This window comes from Cervus elaphus, chromosome 12 (genome assembly GCF_910594005.1).
Source record: "Cervus elaphus chromosome 12, mCerEla1.1, whole genome shotgun sequence".
In the NCBI taxonomy this organism is placed as follows: domain Eukaryota; kingdom Metazoa; phylum Chordata; class Mammalia; order Artiodactyla; family Cervidae; genus Cervus; species Cervus elaphus.
The window spans coordinates 23,985,896-24,012,797 of record NC_057826.1 but is presented as its reverse complement, the minus strand read 5'-3'; the positions used below and the strand labels follow the sequence as shown (position 1 = coordinate 24,012,797).

Below are 26,902 nucleotides of genomic sequence, written 5' to 3'. Positions count from 1 at the left end.
AATAGCAGGACTACTGAACAGTCACTTCAGGTCACTCTTCCAAACACAACCCATCCTTGAGTCAATCTGTTTAAGATTTAAATTCCTATAGAAAGTATCTATCTGATTAGCCTGGCTTTTCGTGTGTGGGTGTGTGTGTGTTAGATTACAGTATCCCACTGTCTGGTGGCTCAGACAGTAAAGAATCTGCCTGCAATGTGGGAGACCTGGGTTCGATCCCCTGGGTTGGTTGGGAAGATCACCTGGAGAAGGGAAAGGCTACCCACTCCAGTATTCCTGCCTGGAGAATTCCAGGGACAGAGGAGCCTGGCAGGCCATAGTCCGCGGTGTCTCAAAGGGTCAGACGCAACTGAGCACAAGTACAACAACAATAATTTATGTAAAATATTCCTCAGTTTCCAGGTTATAGGAACAATTTTAACACAAACATTCAACAGGGAGTCTTTCTCATTGCTTCCAAGACATCATCTCTTTCTGTTGCTCTAGGCATAGATGGCTTCACTCCATTCTGTCTTCTCTGGACCATGACAGAATGCCAGGATTTCTCACATTTCTTGCACTTGGAGAAGTAGAATATGTTTCTCAGTCATAGATATTTTCACCCATACATCTGCAGAAGCATGAGATTCTGATGAGCACACGAAGACACGCTAAGAAAGGGCATGCTTCAGGTAGAAGTTTCACCCAGAGCTGCTTGCAGTGGTGTTGGTTGTGGCGGGGCCGGGGGGTGGAGCATGGTAGTTTTACCATAGGAGGGAAGGAATTAGAAAAGGCAGAAAGAGTGTCCATGGACTGTAAGGTCCCTATCAGCAGTTCTACAACAGAACTAAGAGGGCAGATTGTGTACCTTCCCAGGAGCTAGACCTGGAGAATTCCAGGACTAGAGGCAATGCAGAGCTGAAAGGAAATCCACACATTCAGGTAAGTGCTGGGGAATAGGAGGGACTCAGGAATCAGATATTCAGAGCAGAACTGGTGGGCAACAGGCCTGGACAGTATGACAAAATCTCACCTCAGCCAGCATCGTCTTAAACATTTCCTGCTATGGTAGGTCCCATACAGAATCTGGGTTAGCAGAGAAAGAGACAGACAGAGAGACAGAAAGAGAGAGAGAGAAGTGAGCTGTTTAGGAGATGGAAACGAAAAATAATCATAAGCCTTGCCAATGACAAGATGGAGAAAGCTGAAACAATTAATTCTACCCCTGGAGAGCAAGTGGACCCAAATCAAAGAGGGCAGGAATTATCTCTGAGAGTCTCTGGTTGTGCCCCTAGCGCACACTAACATACACAGACACACACACCACCACCACCACCATCAGCAGCCTCGGGTAAAACCAGGAGGTAGATGCTATTGTCTTCATTATCTCCCTGTCATTCTTCGAAAACTTAGAGTCCTTGACTTTCAAACTCTTCTCCCCCATGTCTGTTTACATTAGCACACTCATTCACAATGTGTCACGCTTTTGAATTTTAAGACATTATCTTTTATTTCAACTATGGAATAAAATACTTTTTTGCTAAAACGTAGTGGAAAGAGTGTTTTATTTGGTGTCAGAGGACTTGGGTTGGTAAATCTAGGCTGGATACTCATCATCAGCCTAGGCTCCATCACCACAGCATGAAGAGCGAGCTGAGGAACCACGTTCACTTATCTTTCTGTCTCTTTGGCCACCCTCATGCTCTAACCTTCATCATAAGCAGCTCTACCTTATAACTAAATCACATTTATCACACCCAGTCCAAGTGAAGACAGTGTGGCATAGAGGAAAGTACCTATTTGCCTCGTTCAAGCTCTAGCCCCACAAATGATGAACTGGAAAGCTTTAGACAGACTACCTCACTAAGGCTCTGGGTCACAATCTGTGAAATCCTTTCTTTCAAGAAGTCCATGAAATAGTGTCTAGAAAAAGAAATGCCTGCCATAGCACCCGATGGGGATTGCCATTGCTTCTCGCACAAAGCCTTCCCTGACTCACCTTTCTACCAGTCTCGCCTTTCTCTCCACCTTTGAATGAATTCTCTGTATCATTTAGATAGTCATCAAGTGCTCTGGATTGCTAAAATATTACCTTTCTTATAATACCTGTGTCAAAAATCTCCCCAATGTATTGTTTTTAAAACCTATTTGACTATGTGGGATCTGGTATGTTCTTTTTATAGGAAATGTCCTTTTAATTAAACTCTCCCATCAGCATGAAGTCCTTTGACTTAGCAGCATGAGTAAGATGTTCATAAAAGACCATTTTGAATAAGAGGTTTAAAACTATATGCTCTGCTAAAATACCTAAATGTGTGTTCCTTTTCCTTTTTAATTTAACCCAGAAAGGTCCTTTATGAACCTTGGATAAGCATGTATTTCCTTACTACCAGAGTTAGTCGCTTCTCTTCTCCTGCTGTTAATCCTATCGACAGCATCCGCAGCCAGGCAGACCTGTGTCCTACTTGCATACTTCAGCCTCTGTGCTTCAGTTGTGCTCAGCACTGGGATTTGTTAACCTAGGAAAAAATGCAGAAGTGAGTGGAAATAAGAGCCAGGCTTTGTTCAAAACCCTGACTACTCCTTCCCTTTTACATCTCCCCAGGCACCCTAGCCCTCTAAAGAGTTACTGAATTTGAGTCTCATTTCATCAGTTTCATCAGAAGTCCAGAAACAGCTGCTTCATTTGAGTAAAAAGGCAACAAGTGAGGAAGTTGAGAGCCCTAATACAGATTCAGCAAATTCAAGTCTGAGACACAATCTGGCTTTCAGATTGTGTCTTAGACTTGAGATGAGATGAAAGGGCAGGGTTGATGGCTTCCCTGGGTGGGAGGGAAATGAAGTCTGAAGGCTGTTTCTGCTGAATGTGCTTATTGTCAGGGGTCTGGAAACAGATCCCTAAAAACTGAACAAGATCAAAGGACGCATCAAAGAACTAGTCATCAAAGCGGAACTCCACACAGTCTGTGTTAGAAACTGTGTCCTTTCTCCAGGCCCAGGAAAACCTGTACAGGTGGAGGCAGTCTTCAATCCTGCTTATTGGTGTAAATCAATGATACCCAAAATGAGAGATGTGAAGAAAGATAAATGCCCAGGAAAATCATGGTCTCTTGAGACTTTTATGGCCTTTTGAAACTCTTAAAAAATCTCTGCCTCCTTCCTTCCTTTCCTAGGAAGGCTCTCGCTAGCACCAAAAATAGGTTTATAATTCTTATAGGTTTGCAAACGGTAGCACATTGAATGCCAGCACGACATTGCACCAGGCACAGTTAGATTCGATCTCTGTCCTGTGGGCTCACATTCCCACTGAGATATAAGTGGGATAAAAGGAAAAAAGGCTCTCCGGAGCAAGAATGTGCATACTTATTTACACATTTTCTCACTTTCTCCACCAAGGCAGGAGAGTGGTGAGTTCTGCATGCTAAAGAGACCCTGGCCTCTAGGAGGTCCTCCAAGAATTGGAAGAAGAGAAGTTACCTTTTGTTTTAGCTACTTCTGAGTGCTAGATGAAAATGGAGGGGGTTTCCCTGGTCACAGATGATAGACAGGCAATGCCAGAGGCTACATCTATCTATGATGAAGGACAAACCCATGTTCAGCAGACAAACGTCCCATCGAATTTTCTTGAGAACAGAATGTGTGCTATGACAGATCAGGTTGGATACAGACTCATAACAGACTTGATATTGCAATCAAAGTTCATGACTTTCTCCACATGATCTCCAAGCCCAAGATCAAGTGTTAAAGAACAGTGGATGAACTGTTTCCCCCTAAAAGATCTTGGTGAGACAATAATTGATGATTCAAGGTTATGAAGGCAGATGTGTTTTCCAGTAAGGACAGAAAAATAGGAGTTTGTGTTGTCCAATGTCTAATGTTTGGATGTTGCCAAACACTGATGCCTTTGCCAGACAAATCTTGTCTTAACCTCAAAGGCATTTGAAATGAGATGCTTCCCTACAGTATGCCTTCATGTTTTTCACAGAACAAAACCAAATATTGCAGAATTTGTAGGAACCAGAAACCATATAGTTTACATTTTCAAGTGAAAACTGTTCCTTCAAACGAGGTCTTTCCAAGAGGATTGGATCCTTACGTCCTTCAGTATTTGGGGTATGGCTACAAGTCGCTCTCTCTTTCTTATGGTCTCTGACTCTCTTCCAGGAAGTAACAACTGAATGCAAAATTAGGATGAGATCTTGCAGGGAGGGCAGTCACAACAGGAAGACTGTTCAAGGAGTAGTCCCCCCAGGAGATAAATCCACACACTTCAGTGACAACAGTGGAAAATGTTCTCAGCAGACCTGCTACCCAGAAGCCACTGGGGGTGGCGGGGGGCGGGGGGGGAATGTCACTGCCTGTCAGACATAGCTTTTACTTTGGTTTCTTAGGAAAATAGTACATGACCTTTCTGTTTCCCACTGAGAGTGAATTAGTCTTGCCTGTCTTCAAGCAGAGAGAGCTGGGAGCACTCAGCTACAGCCTATTAAACTGGGTTGCCTTTAAAGTTGGTTAATGATGAGAAAAAAAGTCTGTGTTTCCATCTATCTATGTATCCAAGCTCAGATATAGGAGGAAAAATTTGGTGCACAAAAATGCCCTTCATTTGACAAATTTAAATATGTCACTGACTTGATATCTAAAAAAACTCTTCAAGTCGCTGAGATAAAAATTAAAATTCAAGCTGAAAGTGATAAAAAAAAATCTATACTTTCTGATAGTTCAAATGTATTGCACACTTACTCATACACCCACAAAACAAAATGACTTTCTTGGAGGTCGAACTGTACACAGCCTAGTTTGGCAAAGGAAAAAGCACACCTTTCCTCCCACGCTGTATCATTATCATTGGTGTTTAGCATTTACACAGCGCTGCACTTTTTTAACTGTTCCTTATAAGCATTCCTATCAGCTGGTCCTGGGCAGTAACCTTCTTTTAGATGTCAGGTCCGAGAAAACCAGTTTGCACATGAGACACAGAGCAGCCAAGTTTTGAGTAGAATCTCAAATCAAGAAACAATATTTGAATTTATTTCTTTGAAACGAGAACTGAAAATAAGGTAGATAACCATCATACTCCCAAACCCACTGTTAATCAGTCAGGTCGTTTCTTTTAGAAAAACCTTCAGGCCAAATCCATAGCAATTTTATTACTCAATTCCTTACATCTTTGTCTTTATTCACTATTACTAACAGCTGTAGGTGCTTCTAAGATGAATTTCCTGTTATGAAATAACATTAATATAAAAAGCCTACATACTTGGAATTATCCTTCCATCAGTCTTACAAAGACTGGTTTTATTTCTTTCATTATTCAAAGGCCATATTTGTATCTTAATTGTCCAACTCAACTGACCTAGTTATTGTTGACATATTTTTAACCAGAACTTAATTAGATAAGTAAGAGTTGGTAACTGCATATGTCCCTGACACAGTTTTAAAAGATCAGAGGCACAATTTCAATGTTCAATAATTTAAAATTAGCCTTTAATGGAAGGTAGAAGTGGTAAAGAAAAAGAGAAGCAAGCTCGAAATGATGTCATGATTTGTCATCTGTAAAGCTCAGTACAAGTGTTTGTTGTTGATGATGGTGAAGGGAGTAAAGAGGAGGAGAGAGAGGAAGACACAGTTGTCATTTCCACGGGAAAGTATTAAGCAGCATTCTGGTCCTTGGTTTCAATGACATAGACAATCAGCCTTGACTCATCTCAAACTGGTTTTGAAAATATTAGAGGTACAACTTGGTTGGTGGCCTGATCTGAGAGTCTAAGCTTCTGACTGAAGATAAGTCGACCACATAACGTAGGTATCTTGTTGGAGTGACAGAATCTCACTCATTTATCTCGTCTGTGATCTTGGAACTTCCCGAATGGCAGAAAGACTCAGAAAGTCACAAAATCTAGCTGGAAATAGCCTGGGACTAACTTGTTCTTTTCTGAAGCAGAGGACACTGAAAACAGCTGCTTTCTTTTCAGAATCAGAACATCCAATAACCCGCAATGATTTTAGCCAGGTACAAAATGTGAACATTTTGAACTCAGATTGTAATCCATTAAAGATTTCCTATCTGAAATTCTGCAGCAACAATGAAAACAAGCACTAACTCATGTACTTTGGGCCTATAGAAAATCAGACAATCAGCTGCAAATAGCTAACTCTGGTTATTTTCTTTGTGCTATTCCCATGACTATCTCTACAGACAGCCTATAAATATCATGCCAAAAGCATCTCCATTCCATTCAAATGCCCTCTCTTCTGAAACGATACCCATTCCCATCATTACCTCCAAGTATTTATTTTCTTAACATATATTACTGTCTCCCCACCTACACACCTCCCCCACTTTATCCTTAATCCTAGTAATCTATCTCAAGTCAATGACCTGAGTAACTAGACCCCCGTCTTATCAACCAGCCACTGCTGAGACCTGAGTAGTAAGGCTCTGCCATGTGGTGAAAGGGCCACAGACTGTGGAGTCAGACTGCCTGGGTCCAAAGCTCAGCTTTGCCAGTTTCTTGCTACTTGATGTGCCTCAACTTCCTCCTCTGTAAAATGGGCATGAGAAAATTGCTGTCATGAAGATTGAATGGATACATGTAAAGTGTGTGGAATAGTACCTAGAATACTGTATTATATATACAAGTCTAAGATACTTTTTTCCATTAAGGGCAAATATGGAGACTTCCCTGGTGATCCAGTGGGTAATAAACCACCTTCCAGTGCAGGGGACGTGGGTTTGACCCCTGGTCAGGGAATTAAGATCTCACATCCCTGAAGACAACTAAGCCCAAGTGGAACAACTACTGAGTCTGCATGCTGCAACTAGAGAGAAGCCAGCATGCCACAACTAAGATGCCATGCAGTCAAATTAAAAAATATTTTTTAAAAAGGCTAATCTCACATAGTCTTTAAAAAAAAAAAGTGGGGGCAAATGTTGAACAACCTTGTCAATATCCTGTTTCTGAAAAATACTCTGCCTCTCTCTGGACAATCAAGCAGCTCTCTGAACACCTTTTGGCCCCTGACACTCCCTGGCCCTCCTTACACACGACAGATGGGACCACAGTTGCCAAGCTCTCTAGTGCAAGCATTCCCTGGACTTTGATCATCCAGCTGTTATTCACACATCTCCTAACCAATCCCTCTAGCACCACTCCTCACAAAGTTCTCTAGAATGGTTAGAGATTCAAGTAAAATTGTGTTGGGCAATGAAGGAATAAGATTGCTCATGTTAGTAAGAGAACTAAAGCAAGGCTACTTCTCTGCGTTCTGTCTGAATTCTCCAGGGAGTAAAAACGCTAGAATTCCAACAGGTCTTTGTGAAGAAGATCATTCCTTTCAGCATCATTCATCATATGGCTCTGCATAAACATTTTACTGTCTCCTTCTTGGCAGAAATATCCATTCAGTTCTTCCCTTTCCAAACCCCTGCTGCTTACTCAGAGGCTGGATCTCAACTCTCCCTCTTAAAGCTTTTTTACACTTTCTGAAAAGTCCTAAATAGGCCCACTTCTCCCCAACATTTCCTGCAGGTAGAAATTTAAAGGCATGCAGAAGGAAGGAGCAGCAGAGGCCAGTGGAGAGGTGACCTCAGGGGAGCTGGATTCTCATTTCTCCTTACATTTTTGACCAGCCTGTTTCTGAGGATGCAAACATCACATTTGCTCCTTGGGCTCTTTCCTTAGACAGAGCCAGAAGGAAAAAAATTACCAAGAATGGTAAACATGGCAAGTCCAGTTTGAAAACTGACTTTAGAATGACTTTTTCTTCCTAATGGCAAAGATTGTAGATACCAACATGCTGTATGTTAGTCACTCTCCACTTACAAAAAATTGAATGTGCTTGAGGGTTCAGTTGCTTTAGTAATGTCTGACTCTTTGTGACCCTAGGGACTGTAGCCCACTAGGCTCCTCTGCATATGGGATTCTCCAGGGAAAAATACTGGAGTGGGTGGCCATTCCCTTCTCCAGGGATCAAACCCATGTCTCCTGTTTGGCAGGTGGATTCCTTACCACTGAGCCACTGGGGAAGCCCTAAAAAATTGATTAACAAGCTGTAAAGCTACCTATCCTATAAAATATACTACATTCTACCATGCGAAGGAAATAGTAAATAAGTATTTTTGAAAATAAGATCTTAGTGTCCTCCAGGGTCCACAAAGCACTTCAGTATAATTTTTTAATGTTGTGACTTTATGGCAGTTATGTCTTTAAAAAATAATGTAAGCATTGATAAAGACTAAATGTCTGTGCCCACCGCCCCACCCCCACCTCCCCCCACAAATTCATACACTGAAATCTAATCACCAGTGTGAACATGTGTGTAGTTGGGATCTTTGGGAGATGATGAAGCCATGAGTTGAAACCCTCACAAATGGAATTGGTGCCCTTAAAAAGAGGCCCCAGAGTGTGTCTTTGCCCCTTCTGCCATGTGAGGACATAGCACCGAGAAACCAGGCCCTCTCCAGACATCAAATCTATCAGTGCCTTGATCTTGGACTCCCCAGTCTCCCCGAAGTGTCAGAAATAAATGTCTGTTGTTTTTCAGCCAGTTAGTCTATTTTTGTTATAACAGCCCAATCAGACTAAGACAAATATGTTCTGGATCTCAGGTTTCTAAAGTCTCAAAAGCCACTAAAGATTGAGAAATCCATTAAACAGCTCACTCTTGAAAATGTGGAAAGAATGTGTAAAATAAACTCTAATATAAGAGTTAATGCAGATAAGAAAAATGGCAACCAAAATAAAAGTATTTTTGAATTGGTTCTCTCAATCTTTTTATGACATTTCCATTTTATTTCAGATAGTGTCACTTTTGCACACTCACTCTATCCATAGTTTTTATGGGAAGGACATTCTTCCTGACTCACAATCAACTCAGGTGATTCTAGTAACAGTTTCCAGGCCCCTATCTCTTTGCCTAATTGGGTTGAACTGAAGCTGATAATCAGGTTCTCAGAGTATTTCCACCTCTGCTTTACCCTGTAACCTCTCTGAGATTGTTTCCACTTGTGAAATGGAGGTGGTGATTGGAAATGGAAACTTTTTGTAAATTCTAAGTAATGTTTGTATTCTAAGACAATGTATCATTGCAAGGAGCACTATACTTTCTGAAAAGGCTGCAAGGGCAAATACTCAACTAACTTTTTGTACTTAATTTTGATTTGAGGTTTCTCAGTCCCTGCGTGCGTGCCAATTCACTTTAGTCATGTCCGACTCTGTGCGACCCTATCGACCGTAGCCTGCCAGGCTCTGTCCATGGGATTCTCCAAGCAAGAATAGCAGAGTGGGTTGCTACGCCCTCCTCCAGGGGATCTTCCTGACTCAGGGATCGAACCTGTGTCTCTCATGTCTCCTGTATTGCCAGGTGGGTTCTTTTCCACTAGCACCACCTGGGGAGTTCTCAGTCCTTGATCCTCTAAATTATTTTAGTGAAAGATGCACCCCTCTCTTCTGCTTGAATCCTTATGAATAATGAAAGATTTTTACTGATCATTGGGGGAGAACAGCTATTCCCACACAAAGATTTTACAGAACTGCAAAGTTAGGCCAACTAAAACAGAGAGATTGCTAGGTTATTAACTGAATCAAGATACAGAACAGAAAGAAAGAGAGTAATTTCTTTCATCACAACCTCCATAATAAATCTCTTCTCTTCCAATCATTAGTTGACTCACCCATTTATTTCACAAATATTGATGGCAATCATGATGACAGTCACTTATTCTTGGCCCCAGATATCCAGCAGTGACAAAACCAAGGCTCTGCTCTCATGAAGAGCATTCTAGTTGTGGAAGCAGGTAGAAACAGACAGGAAATAAACATGCCAGGTGGTACTAAATCCTAGGAAGAAAAATCAAGCAGGCTTGGGGAGCACAGTAGGATGGAGGAAGGGGATGTTGGTTGTTATGCCTTTCTTGTTAGGTAAAATTGTAGCTGAGGCTTGAAGAAAGCAAGGCAGCAAATCACCAGATATGTAGGGGCAGCATATCCCAAACAGAGGAAACAGTATGAAATCCTGAAAGCTAGAGGGTGGTTGGCACGTTCAAGGAAGAGTAAAGAGGTCAGTATGCCCAGAGCAGTGGGGGCAAGGGGACAGGGATGGTCCTTGAGGTCAGGGAGATGGCAGAGGGACAGATGGTGTGGAATCTTGCAATCTATGGTAAGGATTTCGCACTCTATTCAGAGTGATAAGAGAAGATTTATAGGTTTTAGTGCAGTGGAATGAAATGATCTGATTTGTATTTGTAAGAGAGTCCTCTGTGGAATATAGATGGAGGCAGGGGAGAGGAACACAGGTAGAAGCAGAGAGAACAGTTGGGAGGCTGCTGCAACAGTCTAAATGAGAGATGATCATGGTTGAGATGAGCATGTTAGCCGTGGGGGTGGAGGAAATGAGACTTCTGATTTTATTGTGAAGATTCCATCTCTGGGGGTTGCTAATAGGTATACAGAAGTGAGAATGAGGGGTCAACTGAGAGAATGGTGACATGGTTGCCCAAGCAGAGGGAAGCCTACAGGCGGAATAAATGTGGTAGGAGGAAACAGAATCAAGATTTGTTCAGACATGGCAAGTCTGAGCTCCTGTTAGAAATTCAAGTGGAGGTGTTGAGGCTATGAAATATGCAGGGTTGTTTTCCCATCTGTAAAATGTTCAGGAGAGAGATTTAGGCTGGAGATAGGAATTTAGGAGTCATCAGGGCAAAGACTGGATGGGCAAGGTTGCCAGATTTAAAAAATAAAATTATAGGGCTAAAAAAAGTAGTGGTTGTCCAAAATTCAAATTTAACTGGGAATGCTGTATTTTATGTCAGCTCTGTGGGTCAGGCTGGCTGAGATCATATAGGAAGCTAGTGTGGACAGAGGAGAGAGAAGTGGCCCAAGGAGTAAGCCCTGAAGCACTGCAATGTAAAAAGATCAGAAAGGGGAGGGTGAGCCAGCAAAAGGTCTAGAAGGAAACCCAGTTTAAAAAAAAAAATTGTTTTAGAAACCAGACATGGGTAGCCATTCCCTTCTCCAGGAGGCCTTCCTGACCCAGGGATCAGAACCCAGGTCTCCAGGATTGCAGTCAGATTCTTTACCATCTGAGCCACCAGGAATCCCCAAAGAAAAAGTTCTAAGAAGGAAAGAGTTGATCAACTGTGTCAGCTGCAACTAATTGCACAAGGGGAAGAATGTCTAATTGGAGTGGATTCAAGAAAAAAAATGGAGAAAAAGAGCAAGAACATAGGCAATAGTTCCCCCCCCCCCCCCCAATGTAATGGGGAACATATAAGTAGGCAGTAGTTAAATGGTGATTTGGGGTCAAAGGAAGTGTTTTTATAAGATGAAATCGTGACCAGCAGCCAGGACAGGTGACTGAATTGGCATCCTGTCCCCAGAGAGGTCATGCACTTGACATAGAGAAGTTGATACTCTCCTGTACATGAATGCAGAGCTTTGGCAGCCAGGTTGGTGTGGAAGAACCACTGTGGGTCCCAGACCAGGGATGTCTGAATGTGCACAGTGTAACACCAAATTTAATTTAAAGTACCATTGTCTCTGGGGCGGGAAGTACTTCTGCATATAAATCCCTTGTCCTGGGTGTTTGGGGTTTGGGTGGACACTGTGTGGCTGAGCACCTAGGGTGCTACTATATCTGGCTGCTGGAAAACCAGAGAGATCTGAAACAATAGTTTATCATCTTTTCAGCAATCAGAGGTCTTGTTTCTGAATAGAAACAGGCATGATGGAGCTGAAATTACATAGATTTCTACTGCTCAGGTGCTTAGGTCTTTGAAGAGACAACACAAGATCTCAGGCTTGTCCTTGCAGTATCAGGTTCTGGAACAGAGGATGTGACCCAGAGGAAGGGGGAAGCTGGGGAAGACTCGAGGACCAGGAGACAACGGCGGGGCTGGCAGCCATTGCAGAGCAGCGGGGTGCCTCCACGACTCACAGGACAAGACATGAGAGGCACCAACGAGTCCAGTGACCTGGCTGACAGAGCGACCAGGCACCACACAGCTTCCCCCATATCCTCACAAGTGATGAATCTTATCAGTGCTGAGAAATACAATTCAAGGGTTTAGAGAAACAAAGTTCTCACATTTCTTTGCCTTTAAGAATGTGCATATTATCCTTATGGTACTTTCTTGGGAGTGGGAGCGTCTAAGCTACCACTTCTAAACTTATTTTCACATTGTGAAAGTCACTCAGTCATGTCTGACTGTTTGCGACCCCACGGATATACAGTCCATGGATTCCCCAGGCCAGAATACTGTAGTGGGTAGCCATTCCCTTCTCCAAGGGATCGTCCCAACCCAGGGACTGAACCCAGGTCTCCAGCATTGCAGGCAGATTCTTTAACAGCTGAGACACCAGGGAAGACCATTTTCATATTAACTCTATCAAAGTTATATAATTTCCTAAGTTTACTAGAAGTTTACGGTCCATCATTGTTGCTTTCAGTTTCTCCACAGAAATCTGGTAATAACACCCGTGTCTGCTTAATATTTGAGTCTATCCAGTTTTAGAAATAGCAATTAAGGTTTTCTTTAGCATATTTTACAGATTGTCTATTTATTGTATCACTAATTTTGAGCTTTGAAAAAAATGTCTTAGGTTTCCCTAAGGGAAAGGAGCCAGCTTCATGTTTTACACTTTTTCACATAATATTTCCCTTATTAAAATGACTGTATAATTTTACAACAATAATCATTTCTTCTCAAGGAGCAGTAGGTCAGCTGGGGCAGCTTTGCTTCCAGTTGCAGTGGCCAGGCTAGCTCTGTGTCATGAGTCCCTCCTATTTCTCCTGGGAGCACCGGTTCTCCTCACATGGCAGAGGGTCAGAGAGACAGCCCAGATGTGTCAGATCCATGACATCCCATTGGCCAGAGCAAGTCACATGGCTGAGCCAAGACAAAGAGCTCCCGCCTTCCTGTGGGAGGGGCCCCTGGCTACCATCAGCAGGCATGGATCTAGGAGAGTGAAGGATGGAGGACATTAAGGCAGTCTACCCCAGGCCCAATTTAGAATTCCTGGAAACAGGGTGTTATTTATGTTCCTGGGAAGGTTCTGCAGATGAGGACTTTTTAAAAGAGAATGTGTTAACAGTCTGGTTGTTTTCAAAAAGTTAAACATAGTATTACCATGCTGCTGCTGCCAAGTCACTTCAGTCGTGTCCGACTCTGTGCAACCCCATAGATGGCAGTCCACCAGGCTCCCCTGTCCCCGGGATTCTCCAGGCAAGAACACTGGAGTGGGTTGCCATTTCCTTATGATCTAGCAATTTCACTCCTAGGTAAACATCCAAAAGAGTTGAAAGTAAACAGAAATAGACCCACAGATATAGAGAACAAATTTATGGTTACCAAAGGGGAAAGGGAAGGGAGGTATAAATTATGAATTTGGGATTGACATATACACATTATTATATATTTTATATATATATATAATGGGTAGCCAATGAGGACCTACCATGTGATACAGGGGACTATACTCAATATTTTGTAATACTGAATAACCTATAAGGGAAAAGAATCTGAAAATATATATATATATGTGTGAATATATATATGTAGTTCAATCATTCTGCTGTACATCTGAAACTGGTACAATGTTGTAAATCATCTATATTTCAATTTAAAAAAAGAATTAAAAGCAGAGCCTCAAATAGGTACTTTGTACACCAATGTTCACAGCAGCCTTTTCCATAACAGCCAAAGGTGGGAACAATACAGATGTCCATCAAGAAATAAACGGATAGACAAAATGTGCTCTATATATACTATGGAATGTTAGCCTTAAGAAAGAGGGATATTCTGGGGGGAAAAAAAGAATGAACAGCAATTTGTTTATATAGCTTATAATGAGCACTGATACTGTAAATTTTTAAAAGATGGGTTACTGCTACATGCATGTATGTTCATGGTAATGATCAAGTAAGGAGGAAGAAACTAATCTTAAGAGAAAGAATTTAAATGGCAGAAGTGTTGTCTGTGAGTAAGTGAGAAGTGAATAAGTGAGGGTGGGGAATGTGCAGAATCTAGTCCTTGTAGTGCAAGGACCGCCCTACAGAGGGGAAGGGACAGCTGACTCACTGCAGCAACAGCCAGAGTGGGTGTGTGGATACACATGCAGCTAAGTGATGAGTGTGGGTGGTGAGCGCATGTGAAATTTCTCTTCGGAGTGCTTGTAATCCCTCAGTGAAATGAGAAATCAGGTCTTGAGCAGAGAGTGAGGAGTAGAGAGGGACATTGGAGGCTGGCAGGGAAAAGGTTTGAGATGATCTTCTGGCAGGGGTGGAGGGAATTAACTAGGACAATGCTTCAGGATTGGTTGGCTACACAATCCACTCGAGGTTGCAGTAATAAGTTCAGAGTAGGATGATGGAGAAATAAGGGGACAAGGGAACAGAAGATACATCCCAGGGAATTAGGAGGGAAGTAAAGACTTGAGGGCGGTAATGATCAGTGCAAGGGTTTCCCAGTCGGCACTAGTGGTAAAGAATCCACCTGCCAATGCAACAGACTGTAAGTGATGGGTTCGATCCCTGGGTTGCGAAGATCCCCTGAGGAGGAAATGGCACCCCATTCTAGTATTCTTGCCAGGAGAATCCCATTGACAGAGGAGCCTGGTGGGCCACTGTCCATGGGATCTCAAAGAGTCGGACATGACTGAGCATCTGAGCACAGCAATGATCAATGCAAAGGGGATAAGGTCAAAGGATTTGAGGTGAGGTGGAAGAGCTATTGGAGTCCAAATACTGGAGGGAAAGAGCCTGACAAATTGGAGAGGGTGGTAGGATATAAAAAATGTTTGAAGCTGAGATATGAAGGGAATGCATTTCTATCAACATTCTCATTGTCTGGCATTATTTCTAAGGTTCAGTAAAAGTCAGTTTGATATTGCCTAAGAAGACTATGCAAATGTCAAGGAACATGGTTCAGAAAAATCTCCCCTTCCCATCCTCCTTCTTGTTCCATCTTCCCCTCTCTTTTCCTCCCTCCCTTCACCCACCCTCTTCGTAAATCTGAAATGGAATAAAACTGCTCAAATTTAAATTTAACTGCAACATACTAAAACCAATCCATGATGAAAGAGCATCTTTCCATTGCTCTGAAGATGTAGAGAAAACATAAAAAGAGCATGTTGCTGATAGAAGCTGAGAGGATAAACACAAGAAATAGTTGTCTCTGGCATCTAAGCAAGCCGGATGCTGCATGTTTTTAGATTTATGTGACTGATAAATAATACAAGATTCCCTGTAGAGGACAAATCCAAGTGAAAAACAACCAGTTGAGAAGAGAGGTATGTGGTTAGTAATCTCAACAAGAAAGGATGAGCTATTCTGAAATCCAAGATATCAAATGATGTATTTTCATTTGTAAAATTATACCCTTGGCAACTATCCAACTGCCTTTCTCTCGCGCTCTCTGTTTCTGTCTCTCTCAAGCCCTAGTGGATTTACATTTTTCTTCAAGTCAACTGACCCACTCCAGTACTCTTGCCTGGAAAATTCCATGGACGGGGAGCCTGGTACGCTACAGTCCATGAGGTCGCAAAGAGTCGGACACGACTGAGTGACTTCACTTTCACTCCCTAAAACGAGGTGCCGTCTATATTAGTAGCAATTAATCCTGGAATGTTCTTTTATTTAGAAAATTCTTTATTTTTTTAAACCTTTCTATTTTGCTTCTCATTCAAACATCTTAGCAAAATTCTTCTCTTCATCTGGCATTTCCAAGCAGTGAGATGGGGGGTGGGGCTGGCATTATTACGCTTTTCCTTGGGAGTCATCTGATTTCAAAAGTGAAAAAACAATCCATCCACTTTTTTACACTAAGAATTAAACAGTTGTACATTCATATTTAGCAGAAGAAATGCAAATGGTAAAATGAAAGTGTTATTCGCTCAGTCATGTCCAACTCTTTGTGACCCCATGGACTGTGGCCTGCCAGGCTTCTCTGTCCATGGAAGTCTCCAGGCAAGAATACGGGAATGGGTAACCATTGCTTTCCCCAAGGGATCTCCTAACCCAGAGATCAAACCTGGGTCTCCTGCACTGCAGGCAGATTCTTCACTGTCTGAGCCACCAGGGAAGGCCACATGGTAAACCAATATATAAAAAGATGTTCAATATAACTGGAATACATTTATTTAACTCATATAGTGTGTATTATGTGTCAGGCACTGCTCTAAGTACTAGACACCATTCAAAAATAATTAATCTTAATAATACTATTTTTCAGATACTATGATTTTTCCCATTTTCAATGGGAACAATGAGACTGAGTCACAGAGAATCTTTGTAATTTGCTAAGGTCACATATCTCATAAGCAGCACAGCCAAGCAGGTGGGCTGTGAGCCCATGATTTTAGACACTGTACTAAGCAGCCTTGCCAAGGAAATGTACGTTCCAAAAAGATACCATTTTCTATCTAACAGACTGGCAAAAAAATTTAAATATTGGTAACATCAAATGCTGTAACGATAAGTCGCTTCAGTCATGTTCAACTCTTTGCACCCCCATGGACTGTAGCCCACCAGGCTCCTCTGTCCATGGGATTCTCCAGGCAAGAATACTGGAGTGCATTAGTGGGCTGCCATTTCCTTCTCCAGGGGATCTTCCTGACCCAGGGATCGAACCCACATCTCTTAGGTTTCCTGCATTGGCAGGCAGGTTCTTTACCACTAGCACCACGTGGGAAGCCTGCTGGAAGGACATAGGCAAATGAATAATCAAGTATTGTTATGCCCTTTCAGAAGGCAACCTGGCCTTCTAAATTTGGTATTCTTGAAAATGTTCAGTACACAAAACCCTCTACATAGCATTCTACTTTGAGGATTGTGGCCTACAGAAATAAAAGCATCGTCTATAAGCTGTACATGAAATTGCAGCACTATTTGTGGTGCTGGCAAGACTGGAAAGAGCACAGAAGTCCATCACAGGAGCTGTGGTTGAATAAATTATGTTACATGCGTACCACGAAATATGCAGCTATTAAAGAATATGTCTATTGTTTATATCTATTGATCCAGAGATAGTTTCATAATGTGTACAGTAAAATCTCACTTTGGGGAGTATTTTTCAATCTACGTCTATTGATCCAGAGAAAGTTTCAATAATGTGTACAGTACAATTCCACTTTGGGAGGTATTTTTCTGAGCATATTTAACAGTTACCTTAGGAAGTAGGATAGGACAGAGCAGACTGTTAATTTTTCCCATATTTATTTCTGAATTGCTTGACTTTTTGTATAAGTTTGTATTGCCTCCACAATTTAAAGCAAGTTAAAAATAAGTATAAACTCAAATGTCATAATCAGCCTAGAAAATGCATTTTAGATCTTCAGCTCCACGCAAAAAATTATATAAATAATACAGCTTTTTAGATCAAATGGGAAAGACTCAGATTTATATTTCTAGAGACCTCTTACATATACAGGCACTGTAATTTACAGTTTTCAGCAATTACAGAATAAACATTCATTTTCTTTATTGGGCATTCCTGGCAACAGAGAACAGAAGGGATAGTTTGCTCATTCTTTGCTGAACAGTATAACTTACTAGTGAAGGGTAATATTTTAAAATCAGTGTATGATCTACAATCTTCATTTCTAATCCTTCAGTTTTACCCTCAAGTAGAGAAAAAAACCCCACACTTAGGAGGGAAATGGAGGGGTTGATGGTATTGAAAGATTTAAAAATTCCTTTCTTTTTTGATAGAGAGGATTAGACAGACCTTTGTTGGGCTTCTCACCCCTCTTTCTATGCTCTGAGCTGTGCAGGGCTCACAGAGGTAAAGTGGAAATCTGAAATAGTGGCTGGAAATGGTGGAGGTGTGGGGAAAACAGAGAGGAGACTGCTACCATCACTTGATTTCTGGTTGTGGTAACCATAGGCCTTTCCTGGGTTGGTGAAATTTAAAGTGCTGCTGCCATCTTCAGGAGTTCGCCACTGTCATATTCGAGTAAAGTTACAAGTAAGCTGTAACCCTCTCCAGGAGTTCTGAATTACAGCTACAATGCAGACACCCCAGGTTACTGCTAAAATAAAGGTAATTTCTCCTAAAAACTTAAGATGATTACCTAGGGAGGCAGTTTTGGTGTATATATTTAAAGTTAAGAAGTGGGAAGTTTCTCCCTTTGAGAGGCAATATGGATCAAATTAAAATTTAGGGTCTAAAAAAAATTATACGATGTGAGTGAGAAGTAACCTAGGCTTGTGGCTCATGCTAAGTTGTGTTTGACTGCAACCCTATGAACTGTAGCCTGCCAGGCTCCTCTGTCCGTGGGATTTTCCAGGCAAGAATACTGGTTGTTGTTCAGTCGCTAAGTCGTGTCCAACTCTTCACGACCCCACGGACTGTAGCACGCCAGGCTCCCTGTCCTTCCTGTCTCCCGGCGTTTGATCAGATTCACGTGCCCAGAGTCAGCGTTCCTCTCTAATCACCTCATCCTCAGCCCTTTGGGTTGCCATTTCTTCCTTCAGGGGATCTTCCTGACGACCCAGGAATGGAACCTGTGTCTCCTTCATCGGCAGGCAGATCGTGTACCGCTGAGCCACCTGGGAAGCTCTGACTGAAAAGTAAGACAAGGCTTTAAAAATGGGAAGTGGGTTAAGTTTGGATGCACGACTGAGCGACTTCACTTTCACTCTTCACTTTCACGCACTGGAGAAGGAAATGGCAGCCCACTCCAGTGTTCTTGCCTAGAGAATCCCAGGGACAGGAGCCTGGTGGGCTGCCGTCTATGGGGTCACACAGAGTCGGACACAACTGATGTGACTTAGCAGCAGCTGCAGCTCTGAAGCCAGTCAGGTCAGTCTCTGGGAGGACCACCTGCTCAATTTCCACAGCCAACATGAAGTTTAGGGAATATTTGTTTAAAAAAGGATTCTGTGGCTTTCCATTTTTACCTGATTTCTTGAGTGGTTTATTCATTAATTTGAAGCCTGTCTCTCTTCTCTGACTTCTTGAGTTATGGCTAATGGATAGGAAAGGCCAACTTGTCTAACAGCACTCTCAGAACGAATCTCCACTTCTTCCTTCCCAGAAATTATTTTACTTCACTGCATTGTAAATAAAAATTAACTAAGCCCTAAAGCGAAAAGAAAAAAAATCCGTTACATTATCTTTCCTCATGATGGTTAGAGGTGTCCACAATTGGCACAGGAAGTCCGTGAGAACATGAATATCCCTAGTGGCTCTCACTGGGGGCAGTGGTCCAATCTTCAGGTCATGATACCACAATATTCTCTGTAAATGCTCTTTAGAGACACCGAAGTTTTCATAGAACTCACTTTACACTGGTTTTTTGTTTGTTTATTCATCATTTTAAGCAAACATAAGTTCTCACAGGAACTTGGAATGTACCTTATAGAGTCCATTTTTTTTTCTCCTGGTTTATGTTATTAAAAGCAGAGAGTAGTTTCAATTCACCTTTAGAAAAATCTCACAATGTTTTGGATATCTAAGTTCCCTTTCACCATAAATCTGGCAGTTAAAAAATAATGTATGCTGAAAAAAAGGATTACAGTCCATAGCTAGTACCATGTTGGATATGTCACCAGCATAACACTTCTGAAACTTTGCTGTGTTTGGAAGACTGTCCATGTCTTCTGAAATTTTGTCTGGGAGCTATTCATTTATTTGGCGAATACTTTCTAAGGGCCTATTAATATGCTAGGTATTCGGCTACGTGCTTTTTATATGTTTTCTGTTCCCTCTTGACAATGACTCTCTGAAGACCATACACTCCCATGTAGCAGATGAGCAAATGGGATACAGACAGTTTAAGTAACTTGCCTCTGGTGATTTAGGATTAAAATCTGAGTGCGCTTTACTCTTATGTCTACTCTGCTTACACAACAGCATTGCCAAAGCCAGGAGCATTCTGAGCTCTTTCCTGCCTACTATGATTATGAAACAAGTCATTCAATGAACAGTTGACTCTTTGCTACATGCAAGACATTGTAAATTTGATTAATATAGCAGTTAGAGAGGGAAAGAATAATTGGGGCCTAAAATTAGACTCTAAAACAAGCAAAAGTGATAAAAATGGAAACTATGACTCAAAGCATATTGAGCTATTTGTGCTCACTGCCACTGGGGGCGTTGCTGACTTACAAGTGGAAGGAGAGCAAGTGAAGAGATTACACACCAGAGAAATCCCACACCCTTTAGATAATTTTGAACCTATCCACAATGCCACATGGAAAGAAAATGTTTAGATAAAAACCTAAGACATACTGAAATGCACCTCACCACCAAGTGGCATCTGGACCAAAGTATAGATAACAATTTTTATTTCTGCTTTACTTCCTATCCCTATTTCATCTGACCACTCAAACCTTGAAATGGGAAAACAGATACTCCCTTGCAAAATATACCCCCATTTTGTTTTATGGGTGATCCTGTTACTATTTCTGGATCTCAATCCCTACTTCCTGAATTCAGTGTAAGGGCAAATTGGGCCATGTTCAATTTTACCGTACTCACTGTTCTTCCTGCAGAACTCTAGATGGGACAGATGCAGAAGTTAGACAGTGAAGCCACCATCTCAGCCCAGTGCTCTAAGAAGCCTCTAGTGCCATACACAGCTGCTTACAGCTTAATGAATCACTGCTTAGTGTGCTGCTAAATGAGGCTGCAAGAGCTAACCATTTCTAATGGCATCGGCCTTTCACTCAAGGAAAGGAGACCTTCTCATCACTTACTAGACTTCACCTGAAGGACAAGCCCTACCTCTCCACCCTGCTACCCCCGTGCCAGACCTTCACATTTGGGCAAGCTAGAAACTCTGTAAGGAACAGATCTGACTCTGCCTGCTGATCTGACTTTCTGCTCTGGCAGCCAACATTAATATTAATGCTAAATTGGAAGGAGAGACATCGGGGTCCTCAGGCAGAAAGTCAGCACAAAAGGCTGAATATGAATTAGCCGGATGGATCGGCCACACTTAATGCTAATAATGATGCAAACTTTGTATTGCTTGAGTGCTTTTTGAGGAGCATAGACAAATGCTACCTTGATTCAGCCTAAAAACAGTGAAATCACTAGTCCTGTCTTGACATTACATATATAAAGATGAAAAGGTGAAGAAATCATTTGGGTATCTGTCTAGAGATGTACTCCATGTTCAAGGGGACCCCCTACCCTAGAACTTCCAGGGACATTTATCTAAGCCCCTTTATGAAAACTGCCTCAGACATTAGGAGTGTTCATTCTTTCCTATCACCTCAACCTCAACATGTCTAGAATATCAGCTGCAACATCCCTACCTGCTCCTAAGTTCACTTGATACCTCTACTATCCCAGTGTCTACAACCTCAACAGTGGGCTCTTCCCCACCCTCTGCCTTGGCCCCAGCATTCAATATCATCAAGTATTCCTTAGTGAGGTTCATTTCAGCATCCTTCCATCTGCCTTTCCCCTTGTCCAGGTTCTCATCATTGCAGTTCTGATTCTACACTGAATTGACCCAGAGGATAGCAGAACATGCCCCCTCAAAACAGGCCACTTTGGTATAGTAATTATTTTGAGCTAAAGACACCTGAAAAACAACAAATGCTGGGAGAGGCTGTCTCTGAACTCCCTGTTCATCTGCCAAAAGTCAGATCCTCCAAAAGGATCTCATTTGTCATAAACCCTTCCCCAGGATATTCATCAATCAGGAAAGATGGACTCTTTTCACAGGAGAGGAGTGAAGAACTCGACACCACACCCACACACACTTTGTCACAAACTGTCACACCTCCCATCTGTTCTTCTCCCATCTGGCCCATTCATCTTTCCTAAAAATCATTTACTCTCTCCTTAAGAGGCTTATGTACCCCTCCTCTTTCTCTATAAAGATGGCATCTAACCCTGAATTCTAAGCTACCTCAGAGAATTACTTATTTTCCCCTGGGTGTCTCCCATATGTACATGAGGGCTGCATGTTAACAACTTTCTGTTTGTTTTCTCTTGTTAATCTGTCTTTTAGTACAGAGATCTCAACTAAGAACTTAGCAGGGTAGGGGTAAAATTATTTTCCTCCCCTGTAACTCCTAACAAGTCTCTCAGAATCCTTCACCCTTCCATCACAGATTAAAAGTGAAAGATTAAGTTCTTTAATGTGCCATATTCCCCCATTCAAACCCCCTCTGTGGCTCCCACGTCTTCAAAGTCAAGTTCCAACTACTCAACCTGGTAGTCATGCCCCGCCCCCCCGCCCCCCCAACCCATTCCCGCTACTTCTATGCTCACCAGGATCCAGGCAGACCAGCCTCTCTTCCCGCCCCTGTAACAGGCTCCATCATTTCCATCCACTATTATTCAAGCCATTCTGCCTGCCTCTTTCCTCCTACAACTCCTACTTCTCTTCAAAGACTGAGCTTACACGAGTACCACCAGTAAGCCTCCCCAGTTCATATTTCTATGTTCTTTTCTTCTAACACAATTTCTTTATTTATAACACTGTTTCCCAAAAGGATTTACAGCTAACTCCTGCAGAGATTGCTGACTATGCCACTCGTTTACCACTTTCCATAATAATAGTAGCTAACACATATAGTGCTTACTAATGCCTGGCTCAGAATAGTGCTTTACATATATTAACCTATTTAAAACTCACAATAAACCTAGGAGGCAGGTACTATTATTATCTCCCTTTTATAGATCAGACACTGAAAGCTCTCACAGCCTGCCCAGGGTCACCCAGCTAAACAACCACAGAGCCAAGATTTTTGACCCAGGCAGTCAAGCTCCAAAACTATGCTCTAATAGTTAATCTTTCATTATCCATTAACTTTTTACTCCTGCTCCTGTTTTTCCACATAGTAGTCACCATGTTTCATGCCTCATCTTATCCCTTCCCATAGCTAGTACAGAGTTTTGCACATAATTAGTTCTTTACAGTTTGCAGATATTATCTGCCTTAAAGTAACCTTAAATTCTTTCTGAGAAAAAAAGAAAAAGGTGGTTATAAGCAAATAAGTTATGAAGTCTTCTTACACACCAGTCGCCCTGGAAATCTAGGATCAGACCTTATAAACACTTTTATCATCTTCTTTGAATCACGAATGAGAATCATAGTCTGAAAAATCTGACTTTCTAGAATATATGAATTTTAGTAACAAGGGCTGCAAAGTGAAACCCTTCTCACCTCCCATACACCCCAATTTCCAATATGACATTAAGAAGTATTTCCACAGGGAAAACAGTTTCCAAGAAAATAATTCTCAGATGTATTAAATACAAAATTATAGTTGAAGAAGATTTAGGGAGGGTAGTCAGTCTCTTGCAATGTTATCCTAAAAGAAGTTTTTGCAGCATTTGGATCTTTAGAATTTATTATTCAAAATATATAATCATCTATGAGGTCAAGAACCTTGTCTGATATCACGTTTATACTGTCCAAGCGCCTGGCTAGTGAAAGATACATATTCATTCCTTAAAAATCCTCTGAAATGATTTCTCCAACTTTGAGGTTTTCTTCTATCACTGACTGCTTTTCCTGTCTTTCCCTGAAATATATTAATTTCTCCCTGGCCCATGGATTCCCCTCCTCAACCCCTCCAGCTCCTAGCAGCTTTGTTCTCTTTGCTCATCTGTTTCTGGGCCATTCCATTGCCTACTAGAGTTAGCCTGTAATATCATACTTGCCAGCAGGGGCTGCCATTTGCCATAGGATTTGCTAATTTTCAACATTCCCTAAATCTGAGACTCCAGATTGTGTAAAATAGTACAGTGCCTAATTTATCAACTTGGCAGGTTTGAAATGCTATAAAATCAGTTACTTAAAATGAGTCAGCTCGTAATGTGCTGCACAGTTTTAATGAGCAGAGTTCCACTGCTCCATTAAGACAACAGGAGACCACATTGAGAAAACAAGCAGCAAGAATGTGAGGTTAAGAGAATAGCAGGAAAACCTGCTTCTTGCCCAGAAGATCCCAGTGGGGACAATATGTTCAACCAACAATTGACTTTCTCCTTGGCAAGTAAAAAAGACTCATCTTTCATATCTGTCCTTCCTCTCCATTTGCATACAAGGTCAGCCCTTTATTACCTCCTATAAAAATGACTCCAGTAGTCTATGTCTTTGTTCCCTGCCCCTATGCTCTTCCCACTCCAAACCATCCTGTGCATTTGTATAATAATATTCCTAAAGTGATGCTTGCTTAAAAACCTTCAGCAATACCCACAACTAAGACAGCCCTCTTCAATGGGACACTCCAGGCCCTTCTAATCCAGTTTCAGGTTACCTGTCCAACTTTACTTTCTATTATTCCCAGATTCTCCACTTTTACAAGGCAGGGGATTTTATTCTTCACCACAGATTAAGCTCATTGTTGTGTTAGGACATGTGTGCTCATAATCTACGCACCTGAAATGCCTGCCTTCTTCTCTTAACTCCTTAGTCAATGCTATTGCTAGAGTAATTTCCCAGGAGTAATTAAATGCATGGAATATTGCTGGTTAACATAATTCCTTCTCCCAGCATCCCTGGGAACATCTGAAATGTAGGACAAGTACTGCCTGACAAAACAATATTAATGAAATACAACACTGTATAGCACTTATACAGAGCGTCGAGTGAGCAGACAACACACAGATAATTCCTGAGGACCTCAGTCAGCACAAGCCCTTCTGCTTGTCCATTGTTGCATTCCCAGGTGAAACATGATTTTAATGGAGCCTCCCCACATTCTCAGAACTTCCTTAGTTCTGCATTAGTAGACTCTTAAAGGTCGCAGTAAGAGCCCTCTGCTCCATTTAAGTTCCACCTTTCCTCTCTACCAGCCCAACCCACATTTTCTTACTCTTCTGACCCCCTGAGAGTCACAGGCCACACCCTGTTACCTATCCCACTACTCTGACTGCAGACACACAAATAACAGCATTCACTGTGATCCCCAGAAAGAGGGCTGGCTCCATCATGTTCCCCTTTTCAATATATTCATATGCTGACCAGAGTCACTTCCCGGCTCTAGTGAGCCCTCCAAGAGCCTCTCTGCCTACCTAGTCAGCCAACTACTCTCTCTTCTATGATGCCTCCTTGATTTATTGTATCTAGATAAAATATAGTCTATTCAGAATCAGAAATCAAAAGGCTTAGATTGAAGTTCTAGCTCTGCTACTTTCTAGCGATATATTTGAACCTCTATTTCCTCAGAGGTAAAATGGAAGTTATAATTTCCATAAATTCAAGAAATGAGCTCAAAGGGGATAGTGCACATGAAGCTCACTGAAAACTGTAAAGCACCATAAAGAAGTACAATGTCAAGTATTTCTGTGCTTACTTGGTAGCAGTCACAACCATACAGTTCACCCCATGAAGATATGAACAAAGTTAAGACCCTGGCAGGAAAGAGAAACCCTCTAGTCATTTATTCTTAGCACCATTATACTATAGACACAAGAATTTGTCCACTGGCTCTATCTGAATGCCAACTAATGGGCACAAGGTTCTTGTGAGAATGAAAGTACTACAAATATAAGTGATGATTCCTAAGTTGTGAGCCTCTGCCAGTATTATTAGTATACAACATAAGTTTCAACCTTGGCAGAAGATAAATCAGTGGCCACCTATGAAGTACAACATAAAAAATTCCGGATAAGTTCCTGTTTCTTAGTGATTCTCCCTCCATTCTCTAGTAGCCTCCACATTTCATCATTAGAGCTTCGTTTAGTCAAGCTTTGGAGGGTTTTTGGTCTTCAAATGCCCCTTATTAAAATTAAAACACCTGTGAGTCCTTAAATCTCTTCTATATCACACCTTAGTAGAGTTGAGCTGAAGGTGAAGAGGAGCAGAATCTTTCAGGAATAGAAAACAAGAGGGGGAGGGAAGAGCGGAGGGCCTTGGAGGGTCATGAGAGGGTCAAAGAAGGGACCGGGAGGACTGAAAACAAAGCCTGCACTCACCCTAGTTTTGCTTTAACCAGACCTTGTTAATATGTGTTGCTTGCCTGACTTTCATTCGTTTTGTATCCAGCAGCTTAAAATTAGCCTTGAGGGCTGATGAAGCAAAAGTGAAAAGAACATGTGATTTTTTTAAAGTTTTAAATGTTATCTCTGGAGCTATCTCAGCACACACAGAGGCCAGAGAGGAGAGTGGGGGTTACTGGCAAGAGGGGGACCTGCCTTGTGGTTTGAGCTCAAAGCCGACAGGGCTTCCCACCAGCAGTCCTAGCTTGGCAGCGTGGCACTGGAGGCATGCCTCTTTGGAAACGTATCGGAGCCCTGCCTAGCTGTGTCTGCTCCTCCTCAACATGCTTCCTTTTCCATCTATAGTATTTAGAAAGATGAGAGACAACGCTGCGAAGAACACAAAGGCTTTTGCAATTCCGTCTCTGGCTTCACATTCAGAACTGTTGCTATCAGGGTTGGATTTAGCAACTTGGCATTCACTTCACAGGACCACCCCTGTTGGCGGCCATCTGGAGTCTTTTGGAGAATTTTTAAAGAGACACTGCTTAAAGAGCATTTGGTAGTGGAGAAAGCTCTAGTATCCAATCCAGGAAGCCTGGTCTGCCCCCGCGATGAGTAGCTAAGTGACCTTGGGCAATCCACTGCACTTCCTTGAACCTCTGTCTCTTCATCAGTTCAGTGATTTGTCAATTTCTTGCAAGATTTAATAGTCTAGAGAAAAAGTCCCCAAAGCGTGGTCTCTGAAGGTGCAGCATCAGTACCACATCGGAACCTAGCAGAAGGCACATTCTCAGCCCCCACCCAGGCCTCCTGAATCAAAAACCCTGGGAGGAGGGCCCAGCAATCTCTGTTTAAGAAACCATCCCGGGGATTCTGACACACAGCCAAATTGGAGAACCACTGCTATAGGGCTCCTTGTTCTTCTGCTGTTGCCAGTGTGCCTGGGCAACACTGATTTGCTGTTGGTCAAAAGTTGCTGACTGGTGGCCCAAGGAGGCACTCACTTGCAAAAGATGGCTGAGCCCACAG

At 42.0% G+C, this 26,902-nt stretch overlaps 1 long non-coding RNA gene across 1 annotated transcript in view; it reads right to left on the bottom strand.

Annotated features, from left to right (window-relative positions):
* Positions 1-514: 514 nt before the first annotated feature.
* LOC122705368 overlaps positions 515-26,902 on the bottom strand; it is a 45,178-nt gene continuing 18,790 nt past the window's right edge. The window contains exons 2-4 of the long non-coding RNA XR_006344087.1: positions 2,370-2,498; positions 1,013-1,065; positions 515-610 (exon numbers count right to left, since the gene is read on the bottom strand). This is a non-coding gene — a long non-coding RNA (uncharacterized LOC122705368). The remainder of the gene's footprint in view (positions 611-1,012; positions 1,066-2,369; positions 2,499-26,902) is intronic.